This window comes from Protopterus annectens, chromosome 8.part0 (assembly GCF_019279795.1).
Source record: "Protopterus annectens isolate FY-2018-M chromosome 8.part0, PAN1.0, whole genome shotgun sequence".
In the NCBI taxonomy this organism is placed as follows: Eukaryota; Metazoa; Chordata; order Ceratodontiformes; family Protopteridae; genus Protopterus; species Protopterus annectens.
Window position 1 is genome coordinate 391,948,794 of NC_056741.1, and position 16,370 is coordinate 391,965,163.

The following is a 16,370-nucleotide window of genomic DNA, read 5'->3' on the forward strand; positions in this document are numbered from 1 at the left end:
CACTTCATCAATGATTTCATTAACTAAAAGTTCAGGGTACCCTCGTGCTAGGAACATACTTTTCATGTATTCACATTCATTAATAAATTCACTGTCAACTGTAATTATCCGAGCTGCTCGGACCAATTGGCCCTTAACAATAGCTCGTTTTTGATGGCGTGGGTGGCAGCTAGAGTAATGAAGCATAGAATTACAATAAGTACTTTTCCTGTGAATTTTAGCTGTGTACATACCAGAAGTGTCATCCTTAGATAATAAAATATCTAGGTACGCTATCGAATTACAGTCAAATAAATGTGTAAATTTTAAGAAGTGAGTAGATGAATTAAAATAATCAACCAAACTGTCACCACCACGGCATCACCATCAAGTAAAATGAAGATGTCGTCAAGGAAACGTGTGTAAAATACAATATTGTCTTTAAAGACACAATTTTGCATGACATAAAGATGTTCCCAGTAGGCCATAACCATGTTCGCCACGCTGGCCCCACAAGGGGACCCCATGGCTATACCTATTTTTGAAGGAAAAGTTCCCCTTCAAACATGAAAAAATTGTTGGCAAGGATGGTGCTTAAAAGTTCCTCAACTAGCAAGCATTCATCAGGGGGGCAACCCTGCAGTTTGAGAACCTCATTGCTCCACTCAACTGCTGTGTTATGAGGGATACACGTATATAAATCCTTGACATCTATCGTCAAGAAATTATAACCAGAATTGTAGTCAATCTCATTGATACTTCTCAAAAATGTCCAAGAGTCCTTGCATATTTGTTTAATATTGACCAGATATTTTTGTAGAATAAAATCTACAACCTTGGCACATGCATATGATAAAGAACCTCTGCTGTCCACCAAGGGGCGCATTGGAGGGTTTGCCACATTTTTATGGATTTTAGGTATACCAAATAAGCAAGGAACTCTTGGGTAGGAAATAGACATAAAGTTATACACAGCTTGGGTGATTCTACCTTCTAAGTAAAGATCTTCAATAACGTTCCTAATTAAACTGTATGCACTGTTAAGTTCTGAAATAGAATTAGTGGTGTATGAGACAGAATTTAACACATTATTCATTCTATGTGAATATTCTATGTTATCAAAGATGACCACACCACCCCCTTTATCAGGCTTACAAATTCTGATTTCATTCATTTTTATAAAATTCAAACAGTCCTTTTCCACCAAAAAATCTTTGTTGGTGTTGTAAAACCCAACATTTTTATTCATAGCTAGATTGCGAATATCCAACTCACAGAACTGTTCAAATGTTTTAATGGTATCCATTATATTAATTCATCCATTATATTACCACAGGGTTCACCCATCAACAAATTTAAATTAAGTTTCCTAGTATATAGTTTTAGATCTATAATAGTGTCGACTAGGTTCATTCTATGAGGTGGAACATAAGTCTGACCCTTAGACAATAAAGCTACTAGGTCAGTGGAAACTTCCACTTTAGAGAAATTGTACACTGTAAAATCACCACTACTATTGTATAAAATAGAAGGTAAACTTTCCCTGGAAGACTCATTAACAAAATTGTCAGGGATATCCACATCAATAAAAGAGTTGACGTTGGAATCGACAGTGTCGGACAAATTACAACATTCAGGCAGTCCCACAGTTGTACTATTATCAAGGGTGTTATTAGTACAATATACACGACAAGGCACACACTCATCCACTACTTGTGTCTTTTCCTCTGGTTCGTAGAAACCACTGGTTGTTTTGGTCGTGCCCCTAAAAAATTAGGGTTGTTAGATCTTAAATTGTAGTGGCCCTGTTGTTGGTTTTGTTGAACTGAGCCTTTATTACTAGGACCTTGCTGTGGTAAAGACTCTTGTGCAGGTCTACTGTTAGAAATCCCTATGTCGTACTGATCACAATCAGGAAGAACATTGTTACTGTTGACTTGCCCAGTATTAGCTGGTAATGCCACGTTTTGCCATGTTTGAGCTAAGGAAGGCTTAGGATATGCTAAGCCTTCTTTGTAGGCTTTGATGTCCCTGTCGAGTTTCTTGATTTTATTAGCCTTCAGTTTATCAAGGTAAGTGTCAATACTAGAAAAAATACGGTTATATTCATACCGATACCTCACAAATTCATTGTCCAGTTTAATTTGTTTATCAAGTTCACATACCTGAACTGACAAATCATCAATAAACAAAAGGTAATGTTTACGCATTAAGTTAAGTAATTCTAGACCCTGACGGTCAAATAAAGAAACAATATCCAGGTGAAATTCTGAGTTGGCTACTAGGCCAGTAGGATACTGACAACGTCTTAGGCCCTTAGGTACTATTTTACTATTGATGCATTCAGTAAAGTATGCAACCTCCAGTTGGTACTTTTTTAGTTTGACCAATAGTTTATCCATTTCCTTCAGTTTACTTGAAATGTCACAAAAAGGTAGTTCTTGGCTATTAGACCTTTGCAAGTTAATATCGGCACCAAAAAATGCGTTATTGTTAAGCCAGTTATTAAAGTCAAAACAGTTACCTGCAGGTGCTGTATTAATAAAGGCAGACCCAGTATTGAAAACATCGCCGCCTCCGGGTAAACCATTGGTGTTGGCACTGCTGTCAGCGATGTTTGTGTTTGCTTGGTGAACTGGAGCAGCACTAAGCGTTGTAGCTCTTAATACTTGGCCACACGAGATATTCGTAGGTGTTACATTGCTGGACAAACCACTATTAAATGCAGTACCAGTGTTCGATGCTGTTAAATTAATCCTTTGAGCGCATGGTATACTGTTAGAGGAATCGGTGTTGGAAATATTCCTCTGACCACCGGACAGGCGAATAAGTGAGTCGTTGGTAGATGCACTAGAAACAAAGCTAGTATTATTTTCTCCCTCAAGACCTATTGAAGGCGGAAGTGGAGTTTTGCCTGCATCAAAACGGCGTTCCAGCGAGTCTAACCGGCTCATCAACTGGTCCATACATTGAAGGATACACTCGAAGTTGAAGTTAGGATTAGGATTGTAATTAGACAACCCAACTGGCACGTTAGGAGGTGTTGAGTCATTAGAAGGTGTTAAATCATTTACAACAGAGTTCACTTGCAAAATAGCAGGAGTAGCGTCGAAGGGTGTACCAATTTCTTCCATAACTGCTACAATGGTAAAAAAGAAACAGACGAACTAAAAAAGCACAAAACGACAAACTAGTAAATCCAAAGAGCAGAATGAAGAGGCACACTCAAAGTTAATTGTGAAGCGCTTTTCGTTTATGTCACAAACATAAACTTCATCAGACATTTTGAAACACAGTTAATACATTTAAATACACAAGACTACCCAATCAGAGTAGATTTAGTCACAACTCTTAATTTAAAAAAACAGTATGTTAAAACAATAAATAAAACAATCAACACCTCCTTCTAAACTGAATGTATAATATTAGAAGCTTTATATAAAACATAAACCTATCTTATTTACATGAATGCAAGTATAAAAAGTATGTATGTATTTACTCAAAAAGTTTTAACGTTTTAAACTTCTCAATTTTAAAATACTACTAATGACACATCCTTCATTTAAACCTGGCAAGTTATAGGCATTAAGCCTAATTTGCCAGCCTAACTCCAACTCTTCAAGTTTCAGAGCGTCAGGACCACCCCTAACATCTCTTTGGACTTGGTCTATGGCTAAAAACTTGAATCTGTGATTAGAAAATTGAGCCACATGTTTAGCTAGTGCATTTACCATTTTACCTTTCCTAATTGCATATAGATGTTCATATACATGATTACGGAGTTTCCTCTCAGTTTTGCCTACGTAGAATGCAGGACAAATGTGGCATAATGCAAGATAAACAACAAAACTAGAGTTACAATTGTTCCTCCATCTCAGTGTAATATTTTAGATATTAATTTAAGTAATATTTTAGATATTAATTTAAGAGGTCTCTTAGTGAGAGACAGCATTATGTAATCAGACTTGGACCTGACAAAAAAAAACATTCACTTCACATTTGTCTTGCTCTGTAAGTTAACTAGGGACTAGTAATTCTGTTAGATATAGTCAGGAATATAGCAAAGCTTATTTTAGATGTTTTCTTTATTTATTTGAGACTGACCTGCAATGTTGTTTTAAATATTTCCTGTGATTTTGAACTCTGATGCCACTGTAATTACATACTGAGTATTTTCTTGTTCTTTTATTATTTATTAAATATATTTAAACCTTTCATTGTGGTTGATCGTTGTAGAGATATTTAAGCTATGAGAGTACTTGCATATTTATTTGGTGACACTGTGGGCCACTCCTAATACCCATGCTCTTAGTCAAACTACCATTTGTATTAATAGTAACATTACACAGTAAGATTGGACACCCTTTGTTAAGGGCCTTAAAGTAGCTGATAAGGAGTGACTGGTGGCAGGGGAACTACCTTATACTCTGGGCAGAAGGAAGCATAGCAAGTAAACCTGTGTCTGACTTTCCTAGGTTTGTATGTATATGTGTGTGTATGTGTGTGTGTGTGTGTGTGTGTGTGTGTGTGTGTGTGTGTGTGTGTGTGTGTGTGTGTGTGTGTAAATCAAACCTCAAAGAGTGTGTGTTTCAGCTACATGGACAGGGACAGGAAGCACTGGTTGGGTAGAGTGGGTTGTGGAGGTCTTGGCTTGGTCACTCACCTGAGATCTCCAACTCTATAGCTGTGCCACTGGGGAGTTTTATTGGAGTTCTGGAGAAAGAGAAAGGAACCAGCCCCGGACTGACTGTGGTCTCTGTGTACCTTTAAGGGAAATAGCACTTGATGCAGAGAGCTTAATCTGGAAATACTGTGTGTGCAACTTGTCATCCTCCCAGTGTACATCCCCCACCTGGTGCCAGTGGTGAGGATTGAGGCTCCTTAATTACTGGTCCAATGGTGGGGCGCCACACCTACATCATCATGATGTATATCTAACAAAATTGATGACAGCCATTTTCTTCATCTGTCAAATTGCAGCCTATCAGTATCAAAGCTGACTGCAAATTGATACAAAAAAGGAAGACAAATAAATCTCCTACATCTGAATAAGTTAATCCAAACACCATACATATGGTTACAAACTCAAATAGCAGACCTGTTACAAGGAGAATAAGCACTACCTTTAAATAATTCATTATAGCTTTATAATGGAAAGAAGCAATGATAGCATCTCTTCACAGTATAGTACTCATATTCTGCTATTACTGACGAAGCTCATCTACTAATACTGCTGCAGGGTAGTGTAGTTCTCACATTCTAGTGATACAGTTGCACTTCATCTACTAATATGACTTCAACGCTGTGTAGTACTTACTTTTTACTAATAGTATCACACAATATTTTAATGCTACTTCAGTGAGATGTAATGCTCATCTTCTACTAATATTGCCTCAATTCATGTACTAATACCACTACAATGCACCATATAACTCACTTTCTGCTTATACTGCTGCATTTTCTGTACTAAAATTACTATACTTTGTCTACTAATACTACTTCAGGGCAGAGTACTACTCACTCCCCTCTGGCAACATTACATAGGAAATACTTAAAAAGAAGCTATAATGTGTATAATTTACTTTTTAAATTTGAAAGTTATAAATGATCCATATTTTTCAGAATCCATACTTAATAGTATTGTGATTAACTGTGTGATTCTCTAATCACCATCAAACTTTCTGTATCATTAACTTGATTTTTAACATTTTACATAAATATCTAATTAAGAGGGGAGGCACAGTGATACATCAGTTAGTGTTTCTTCATCACAAAATATGCTTTTGCAGTTCATTTCCTTGCTGGGTGCCTTGTGCGCAGAGTTTGCATGCTTCCCCTGGGTCTGTTAGGGTTTTCAGCAGTTTCCTTCTACATCCCAAAGACATGCTGAGAGGTGACCTAATGAACCTTAAAATTAGTTATAAGTGCATGCTTATTTGAGAGTGTTTGTATCCTGCAGTGGACTGGTGTCCCTTCCAGGATTGGTTTCATGCCATATGTCCCTATGCCTCTTGCTTCCCAGAACAAACTGCAGTTGTCCTATAATGATAAATGGAATAAAATGGCTATCACAAAATGAATCCTGTGGTGTATAGCTGCATAGATCATATTTTTACAAAAATGTACATTTTGCAGTAGGATTTTCCTAGTAAGAAATATGAAATAAATAAATAAATGTGCTTGCCTTTTCTGGTATGCAGAATGCAATGTATATGGTCTTCAGGTTTACTGCAATTTTTTTTTTTTTTTTTTTTTTTTTGTGATGCACTTTAGGATTATCGATGGGTGTGTATATATAATCAGGAGACTGTAACATATATATATATATATATATATATATATATATATATATATATATATATATATATATATATATATATATAGATATAGATATACATATATATATATATATATATAGATATACATATATATATATATATATATAGATATCCATGCATACATGTAAGCCTACGTTTATTGATAACTTATGAATGCTTCACATTGTACTGTCTGCTGCAAATAATTTGTTTGGAGCACCTTTTCTCATAAAGAGAGTGGAAAAAGTTTTGCTGGAAGTGGGAGTTAGGTAGAAAAACACTGTCTTGTAGCTCACTGAAAAATAAATGTAAATCAGTGGTGTCAGGACTGCATACTAAGTCAGTAAAATGGCCTCTAATTCTTATGGGGGCTGTATGTGTGTATGTGTGTGTGTGTGTGTGTGTGTGTGTGTGTGTGTGTGTGTGTGTGTGTGTGTATGGGGGGGGGGGATCGACCAGGAAGGAAAAGGAGACAAGAATGGTACTTATTTAACTAAGACAGCTTCTGTTGTTGTATAATGTGCATCCTTCCCATATAAAATGAATCTGTAGCTTTAGAATTCAGATTGGTTACTCTTATTATTCATAAAAACAACACAGTTATAAGTGTTTGTTTTCTCTCTGTTTTTCCATTTTGTCATGGTATCAACAACAACAACAACATCAAAAAAGTATTTTATTTTTGAGTATTTATTTGTTCGCCTTCATTTGAAATGGTCAGAAATGCCATGTATAATATTTTGCTATTTTCCAAGAAAAGGTAGGGACATTATGGATTGAAGCCATTATAATATTGCTGGATGTTGACAAGACTGACAAAATCATTAATTTATTTTGCAGTAGCAATAGAAAAAGCAGGAGAAGAAATGGCTGCACTCTGGTATTAGACGGAGAGACCAAGGCTGTGGGGGGGGGGGGGGACTGGGGGAAGGGAAGCAGGAGAAGAAGCTGTGAAAAAGAAGCTGGAACAAAATTCAGTGAGTGGACACAGGAATGATAGGTACGAGTGAATTGAAAATGGACAGAAAGACAAGGAACCAACAGGAACTTGTGAGTTTTGTTTCCTTAACGTCAGTTTTGTCTGCACTACCACCAACCATCAGATTCTCCATATCCTAGCTTTTGAAGAAGACTTATCATTTTGGCAACTATCAGTCTTTCTTTTACATATGCACTCCTTAGCCTACATGGCAGCCCTGGCAAACAGAATGTTTGCAGTGTTATGGTCTTTGAGCATTTATGCCTGTGTGCTTGCCCATTCCTGGCCGTAGTCCACACTACTTGATAAGTGCTAATATCTTGGTTCTTGTGTTGCAGATGCTAGGACATGCATCTTCTGCTGTGTATCGGTGTTACAACAGACAGAGCTACTTCCCTCACCCAGATAAGCAACCCTGTGATACCTGTGTACTGCCATCCTTGACAGTCCTGCAGGCACCAAGGCTGCTAAATGATCCCGGGCCTTCAAAGTTGCAGTCAAAAGCTCACCTTCCTTCTCCATGGAGATGGCTGAACAGCAGCCTGTAAGTATCTCTCTTTATAGCTTTCTTACAGCACTAGATTTCTGCTTGTGCAAAGAACTGACCAGATTAAGTTGCTGCATTTTTTTAAGCTAGGAGCACCACTGAGGTAGCTTGTTTGCAAAACAGTCTCCTGGGATGTGTAGTAGTAAATGCATTCATTTCAGCTCACTACTTAACAACTGACATAGAACCTGCATCTATGTCTTCATTCCCATAGAATTTTATTATATTGGTGTCACACATAAAATGATTCCTTTTGGCTGGAGATGAGGACAGTAAGTAACATGACACCTTTTGTCTAAGTGCTATATAGTGCAGTAAGAACTCAAATACCATCCTTCGCTACTTGTTCTATATGCTGTCTCACACTGTTCCATTCAGGAATCTTACATCATTTAGTGGACAGAGGGGGAAATAGGAAGCAGAAGGATTTTTTTTTCTGTACAGAACAAGGAAGGATAACATTCAGTTCATATAAATCTACAAGATAAATCAGCTTTCTACTAAACTAGTGAAATTAATGTGCTTGTTCCCATGACTTCACGGTTCCCATATTCAGCTTCCTGCCTTTAAAAGACTACGATGTGAGTTTCATTTAATGGAATAGTTTTATGCAAGCCTGCAGTAATAAGTGCTGCATGCTCTGATTAATCTGATGGTTGTATGTGACCCTGGTGATGTGAGTTCATATCCCACCAGAACCATTTATTATGACCTTAAGGAAATTGGTTCTTAGGTCTCTCCCCATTTCAATCTCTTTAGCTGTGAAAGCAACTACAGAAGAGTCTTAATCTAGCAAGAGAAGGTAGGAATATGTGAAGAGATTATTTAAAATAAAAAAGTATAAAGAAAAAACAGGTGGTATTAAGCAATATAAGAACACAGATGTAATTTTGAGTAAGGAGTGTTTTCTTAGCAGTGCAAATAGACGCTTTTGCTCATTTTCACTTCTCATTGCAGGTCTCCGTATACCCCTCCCCTAAATGCAAAGTGGACTGTCCCAAGTATGTGTATGTGCGCATGAGAGTATATTGAGAATGCACAGCTTATTCTGGTACCCAACTGCCTATCCTCTGCATCCCTCACAGATCTGTGGTAGAGGCATCCTAAAAAAAGCAGCACTACAAGCTTCTTTACATAGCAACAATCTCCACACCGGGAGGAAAATAACATCTGCCACTGGGGAATCTGGTAAGGAAAAAAATGTGATTTATTTTTTAAGCAAACAAAAACATCTCTTAAATGTTAAAAATCACATTTGTTGACGTGCAATAATGTGTTCTCTTCAATGTGGCCATTTTGTCCTTTAAAACCTTGCCTCTGGCAAATAAGTATTTCTTTTCATTTTCATGAGTTTAAATGTGGATGTCTGTGCTTTAAAAATCTGATTTCTGGCTTTCACAGAGAGAAGTAATAGAACTTGCTGTCTTTCTATGACTGGTTGAGTCTTGCATTTGAAATATTGTTGTTGGGAGATGTAAATTATACTCAGTACAATGACCTTGAAAATGTAAGAATAAAACATGACAACGCCAGGACAGTGGTTATTTTTAATACAAATATGTTTTGGGGGAGGGGCTCAAAAATACAGAAAGATACATGTATTAATGTGCAGTTGAAGAGTAAGGAATCCTTTTTTTTCCTGTAACAGATGGACTGCAAGGGGATGACCTCTTTCAGGCTCTGCACATTTTGGTAGCTGAACAAGTTTTTGTATTAGCTGATCGCCGGGTTACTGCTGTATTGTATCCTCTTTTATATGAATGATCGCTGGTATTTTTAAGGGGTAGATGTATATTCCTTGAACTAGAGCTGCATACTGAAAAGAGATAGTAAACAAGGACACAAGGAATAGACATTTGTGCAGTAGGCTGAAATTTTAAAAAAAAGAACCTCTGAAGAGTATAACATTGCTTGCTATTTTGGTGTGTAAACATGGGACAATATTACAGAGAGAAGGACAAGTATAAACTAAATCTGGTGCAGTATGTTCACACTGTAGCACATTCACTCAAGTCAATTTTTTCTGGAGTTTTTCCTCCTTTTGTGGTGTGTTTTCTCAGGAAAGGTACTGTTTTGGGGGAAAAGGAAATTAATTTGTTAATGATAAAGCACATAAAATATAAATTCTGGTCTATATTTCTTTGACTGTTTTGGGTAAAAGAAATCAACCTTATTAAGACCACTGTATATTAATGCTATATCAGATCTTCTTTTCTTTATTGGTTATGCATTTAAATAAATATTTCAGATGCTATCCCTTCTACCAACCCTTAATAAATGAATGCTCTGGAGCCTTTAATATGTAGGTAGCTAAGGAAGGAGAAGTGGCATTCTATGCAGAATGCTTAGTCCTGCTTTGGTGACCTTGTCATTACAACTCATCAGCTCTGCAGATGGCTAGCCACATTCTCGTCAGACAGAAATATTTTTTTTCAGATAAATATTCCCTAAATATTAATACTGTGCAGCACATTTGTTTAATAGTTGAGCTGTAAGTATGTATTTGTTTGAGCTACAATCACTGGTATAGTCAAATGGATGCATTTCTGGCATGAGCCATTAAACTAAGGGTAAAGAATGCAATAGTGAACAGTTTCAAGAATGCAGAAGATCATTTTCTAAGTTTATTTAGCTATGGTCAGTGTTAGACAGCTGTGGTGAACTTTTCTTATGTCCACAGTGTTATAACAGTGTAACTTGGCTTTATATTGCACTTATTTCTTGACCTTATGCACTGTCAGGATCTGTGTATTTGAGAGTCTGTGTGCTATTTTTTCAGGAGAAATTTGCATATCTCCCATGGTGCCTTGATAAAGGGAGGCTTGCATATACATTTACGCAGATGTTTCTCTGGTCTGCCAGACTACTTACTGTATGGTTAGATCGAATCTGCACCTGATATAGCACTTTTTTACATTTTCATTTTTAAAACAGAAATATATATTTTCATTCTGCATTATTTCTGATCTTTTTGAAACTATATGCCATACTTTCTGCTGTGCATATAATGGTGAACAAATTGTCCAGAAGCAAGACAAGAAAATAGAGCTTTTTTCTATGTGCCAAAGGGGAATTAAATAATGATTTGTTTAGAGTCATAAATAATTAATTCTGATTTTGTGATTTTTTTTTAATGTCTTGTGACTTTGTAAAGTAAAACCTTAACAATTATATTAAACTGCATCTTTTAAGAGGCATCCTTTAAATTGTGAATTGTCAGTTTCAGATTTTGTTGTTTGTTATGAAAAATTTGGGGCATCTGCAACCATGCTTCTAATCAAGCATGTGCTCCTAGCTTGACATTTTGCTTTCCTAGCTCATCTTGTGTTGTCTACCTGTCATATTTTTCATTCCTCGCAGACTCATGATAGGTTTACCTGCAGTTGTTCTACTAAAACAGCATAGATACTATCTGTGTGGCTCTAAAGTGCTTCACACCTAGCCCAACATTTCCTTTAACATGCACCTGTTTAGTTTTTCTGCCATGGTTTTTCAAAGTATCCATGTAATAAAGTGCAGTTCTGCAGCAGGTTCATTTGCAATGCTTGAATGGATTCTGGAGACCAGATGCTGCTCAGCTCTTGGTCAGAGGCTAGATTATAGCTTTTGCAGTTGGAAAAAGACATTTCCCATTTCTTCTTTTATGCTTAGTCTGTACATTTGGTCAGCACATACAGTGCTGAAAAAACTTCCAGGCATGTTATACACTACATTTCAAAAACAACACATAGGAAAAAGTCCAGGGTCTGCCATCTGTGCCTATCCACTGTCACTCATATAGACTCAATATCCATCATTTAGCCAGTAAAAGAAGTAAACCAGGCAAGAAAAAACTTTCAGTGTTCTCCTTCGTTGGGTATACTGAACTACTGTATATCTTGAACAGACTGATGGTAACTGACAGTAACAAGCATTCCTGTATTTCTGGATGCAGGTACGTAGTATTCCCATTTGAAGCCTTGAAAAAGTACATAACTATGACCTCATCCATCATTTTTTGTATCATTCATAGACTGAAATAAAATAAATTTTCTGATGCACATTTCTGTTTCAAGCAGATTCAGAGTACATTTTTATAGTGATTTGCAAATATATTTGTATTTGTGTCATAATCTTTATGGCGCTGCATTTCATATTCAGTTGTCTTAGCTGTCGCTATAAATTAGGGCACATTATTCACTCTCTTCTAACATCCTGTGCTTTTTCACACAGAATTGTGCAAAAAGATAATATTATGTTCATCTTCCCTCTCTGAGGGTCATAGGTTGTCAGTGTTTCAAGCTTCCTAAGACAAGAATTGTGATTCAGGCATAAAAGATGCCTCTGAGAGAAAAAAGGTGCCTTCTGTTATTCTTCTTAAATGTCCTTGTGTAATTTATTTATCCTTGTTGCTGATCTCACAGTTCCCTCCCTCAAAGAGGCACATCATTTGCTACTTAATCTGCCCGCCAACCTCACATCTCGTCATAGCACCTGCCACTGCAATCCTCTGGGAGCGGGGGTGTGGTAGGTAAGCTGTAGTAATGTGTTCAAGCATTTTACTATCTCTGGGTAGTCTGTACATTTCCTGTTTAATACTGAATATATATTAGTCCTGAATCTCTGTAGTCTAGACATTCTCCACCAATTTTTATTGGTTCACATACCATTCACTGAAGTTTTATTTTCAATTATTTTATGAAAATTATTAGGAACAGGTTGCATAGTGTGTTTGTATTATTTCTTTTTGCAACAAAAATGATATCAAGCACAGAGAAACTACATAACATGCTCAGCTTCATTACAATTTCACTGATGGTTGGAACAACATGGCACAGGCATTCTCAGATTGCCAAAAAAGGAAATAGTATATACAAACCTGACATTTTAGTGCATTGTGTAGGCTTGTGTGTTCTTGACATGATTGCCTGCTTCCCAAGCATGTATGAAATCACAGGGTAGCATAGCTAGAGTAGACCTTACAATAGGGCACTAGTACTAGCGCAACTACAAAAAACCCTAGTTGTCAAATTTGGGCTTCTACTGAAAGTCCATGCATTGAAACTAAATTATTTTTAGTGAAATGATATCTTGAAGCTGTCTTGGTAAGAAAAGTGATGCTTCTTGAGATTGTAGCCTTCAGGGTCTACGTAAAACAGAAGCACCACTAATGGTCTCTGTTGTGTTTTATTATGATTTCAGACAGGCCCTGCTACCTAAGATAAACTGGGAACCATTAGTAATTACTAATTTTATGTTTTTGGTGTAGTGTTATTTTTGCTTGCACATCTCTCAGGGTAGGACACTGTGGCAGTTTATCGAACTTGTAGTTTGTTACTTTTGACTCCAAGGGCAGCCTTGGAAACTCACAATTCATTGACTCTGACTTATCATGGAGAGAGACTCTCAGTTTAAGGATGGAGCCGTTTATAGTTGTTTAGAACTTCATGAAATGTAATCCTAACACTAGTGGTGTAATTAGAGGTATCAGGCATAAGGAAGAGCTCAGGCCACTGATATATGTGTGTGCATATGTGAGTATGCATGCATGTAGGAGATAGTCATTGTCACTTACAGTACAGATTTCTGAAAAAACTCAACATACTCAACTTCTATGCAACTGACTACATTTTAGAAGGTTTTTGTGTCAGCCAAGCTGTTAGAAGTCTGAGATTCTCTACACCTCTGCTGAACTTCCAGTCCAGGAACAGACTGCATCAGGTATGCTAACAACTGTACTATTATCTGCTCCTCCAACAACCCTACTCAGCTGAAAACCTTAACACAGGACATCTTCAGCTACATCAAGAACTGGCTTACCAACAACCAACTTTTACTGAATCCCAAGAAGATAAAACTCCTACTATTTTTTTCCCAAACAGAATTCTCTAGACAAGTAAAATTTTAAAATATCATCATTAAACATGAGCAATTGAAGTTGTTCCTCATTCTAAGCTATTAGGTGTCACAGTAGAAGACAGTCTCAGATTTGATCTGCACATAAACAATAACATCAAACTAACCCACCAAAAACTAGGCATGTTATATAGGGCCAAACAATTCCTAACTAACTCTTCTAAAGCTACACTTGCTGCAGTTTTACCTCTTACCTTCCCTTATCTGTGCCTCCCCTAGTCTAACTAATCTAAATTCCTCCCTTGTAAACAAATTAAGTCAATGTTAAAACGAAATTGCAAAATTTGCTACAGGACAAACTTATAAGTCACACCACTGCCTATCAATTAAAAAAACTAAACTGGGTTAAATTTCCCCACCAATGTACCATGATTTAACTACTACTAACTCACAAAATACTTTACAACACCTTAGTCTCCCCAGCCACCTCTACTCTACTGCAACACTACACACCCCTGAGGAAAATTTGCCCTTCTCACAAACAACATTTATCTATTTATAAAACAGTAAGGTAAACGGACACTCCTACTCATACTGTGTATCCAAGACCTGCAGTAGCTTGCCAGTATCTATAACTTAAGTCTCTCATTACCAAACCATCAAGACTTTCTTAAGGAAAATCTCTCTAGTCCTGGATATGTTCATGTTGTTCTTCCATGTAGTGTTTTGTCTCCTGTACCTCTAACTTTACTTCAGCTACTCCAGAACCTATCTTTTAACCTTATTCCCTTTATCTTAACTACTACCTTAATTATTTAATCTGTTTACACCTAGCATCGTCCACCTAAAAATATATCATGTTACTTAATTAAGTTTACCTTGATGTAATATACATTATAATTTATGTATTTTCTTCTCTGACATGTTAACTCATCCTTAATTATAACGTTTGTATGTTGTTGTTATTTTCTGTCTAATTGTGGAGCTTTTTCTCCCCAGGCCTCCACTGAAAATGGGCAATCTCTGCCCAGTCGAATTATTGTGGTTACCAAATGCCAAATAAATAAATAAATAAATATATGTGGTACATATCACTTATGTTACCGAGGTTTTGTTTATCAAAAAGTAAAAAGAAGGCTGATGCTTACACAAAATTATTTAAGTGATGCCACACCTGATTTAGCTACACATGTCAAAGGTGACCTGGTTCAACACTTACACTTTAGTGAACTATGGCTATATGACTGATAATGACATTTCTGATAAAATATTAATACTTTTAAGAAGCTGTACTGATAAAATCTTTAGCTAAACATTAGTGACTTTGCTTGTATGAAGCACAGTTTTGCTTATATAAATCCTATCTATTTCTGTTTGCTAACCAGGGTAGGGCATTAATCAGCACCATAATTAGCCATTCTAAAGACTTAAATCTTGCCTGTGATATAAATGAGGCCTGTTGGACAGACAGGTATGTATCCCAGAGACTACCCTTTCTCAGGAACAGGCACCCCATCCATGTGAAGCAGAGTTGCTTTCTAACCCACTTGAAGTACAACTTGGACTATTGGATGGGGAATAGGAAATTCATCCCTAGTTTGGCATCTGTGTCTTTAATGGACAAACACAACCTGTAAATGTTTCATATCCGAAGCCCTGCTTATGTTTACCATAGGCACCAGAACTTCTCAGAGATTTGGGATGCATGGCTAGGCTTAAAAATACCCCAGTGGTCGTTAGCCTAGCACACACATATGAACCTATGTGGACCTCTTTTCAGACTCACACATGGCAGCAGTGTCTTTCAAAGTGACTTCTTCAGTCACTTTGTTAAGCAAATGGAAGCGAGAGAAACAAACCCCTGACTTCAGAAAGCAACTTGTTACCAGCTCATAGTCTTAATCCTCTGTGCTAACTGTCAGTAAAGCTATTAATTCAAGTAGAACATAATTAGCAAGTCTGAAAGAATATTACCATCTGGAAAACAGGATAGCTGAAAAAACTCTTAATGGAGTTTTCACATTTAACAGCCCTATCCAAAGCCTAAAACACAGCTTCAATGGGACCAGACGGTGTCCCAGGCTGTGTCTTACAAGAGCTCCAAAATGAATTAACCCCTCACCTAAACACACTGTTCAAACTCAGCCTCTCTACAGGCTACGTACCCACAGAGTGGTGCACAGCAACAGTTATCCCGTTCCACAAAGGTGGAGCCGCAACGGGCCCCGGGAACATTCGCCCTATAAGCCTGACTAACCTGGTCTGTAAGGCTATGGAACACATCATCATAGAACTTATTAACAGAGACATTGGAAACCTCGAAACCTTGGACCCTACCCAGTTTGGCTGTGTTAAGGGCAGATCATGCCTCCTAAACCTGGTGGACTTCTTTGAGACGGCTACCAAGGCATTAGACGAGGGAAAGGAGGTCCACACAGCCTACCTAGACCTCGCAAAGGCTTTCAACACCAGTCCCCATTCTAGTATTATAGACAAGCTCACCAGCTTGAACATAAACCCCTACGTCACGAGATGGGTTGCCAACTGGCTCATGGATAGAACCCACATGGTGAGAGTTGCAGGCTCTATGTCTGACTCTAAACCGGTTACAAGTGGCATCCCCCAGGGCTCAGTCCTAGGACCCCTCCTGTTCAGTATATACTTCTCAGAGGTACAGGCAAGCATAGGAGGACTATGGCTGACCGAGCTTGCA

General features: G+C 37.3%; 1 protein-coding gene across 1 annotated transcript in view; it reads left to right on the top strand.

The window, feature by feature from the left end:
- Positions 1 to 8,884: 8,884 nt before the first annotated feature.
- Positions 8,885 to 16,370, top strand: part of SV2A (synaptic vesicle glycoprotein 2A) — a 1,331,300-nt gene continuing 1,323,814 nt past the window's right edge. Inside the window, exon 1 of the mRNA XM_044079906.1 lies at positions 8,885 to 9,010. The gene's annotated coding sequence lies outside the window, so the exon portion shown is untranslated. The remainder of the gene's footprint in view (positions 9,011 to 16,370) is intronic.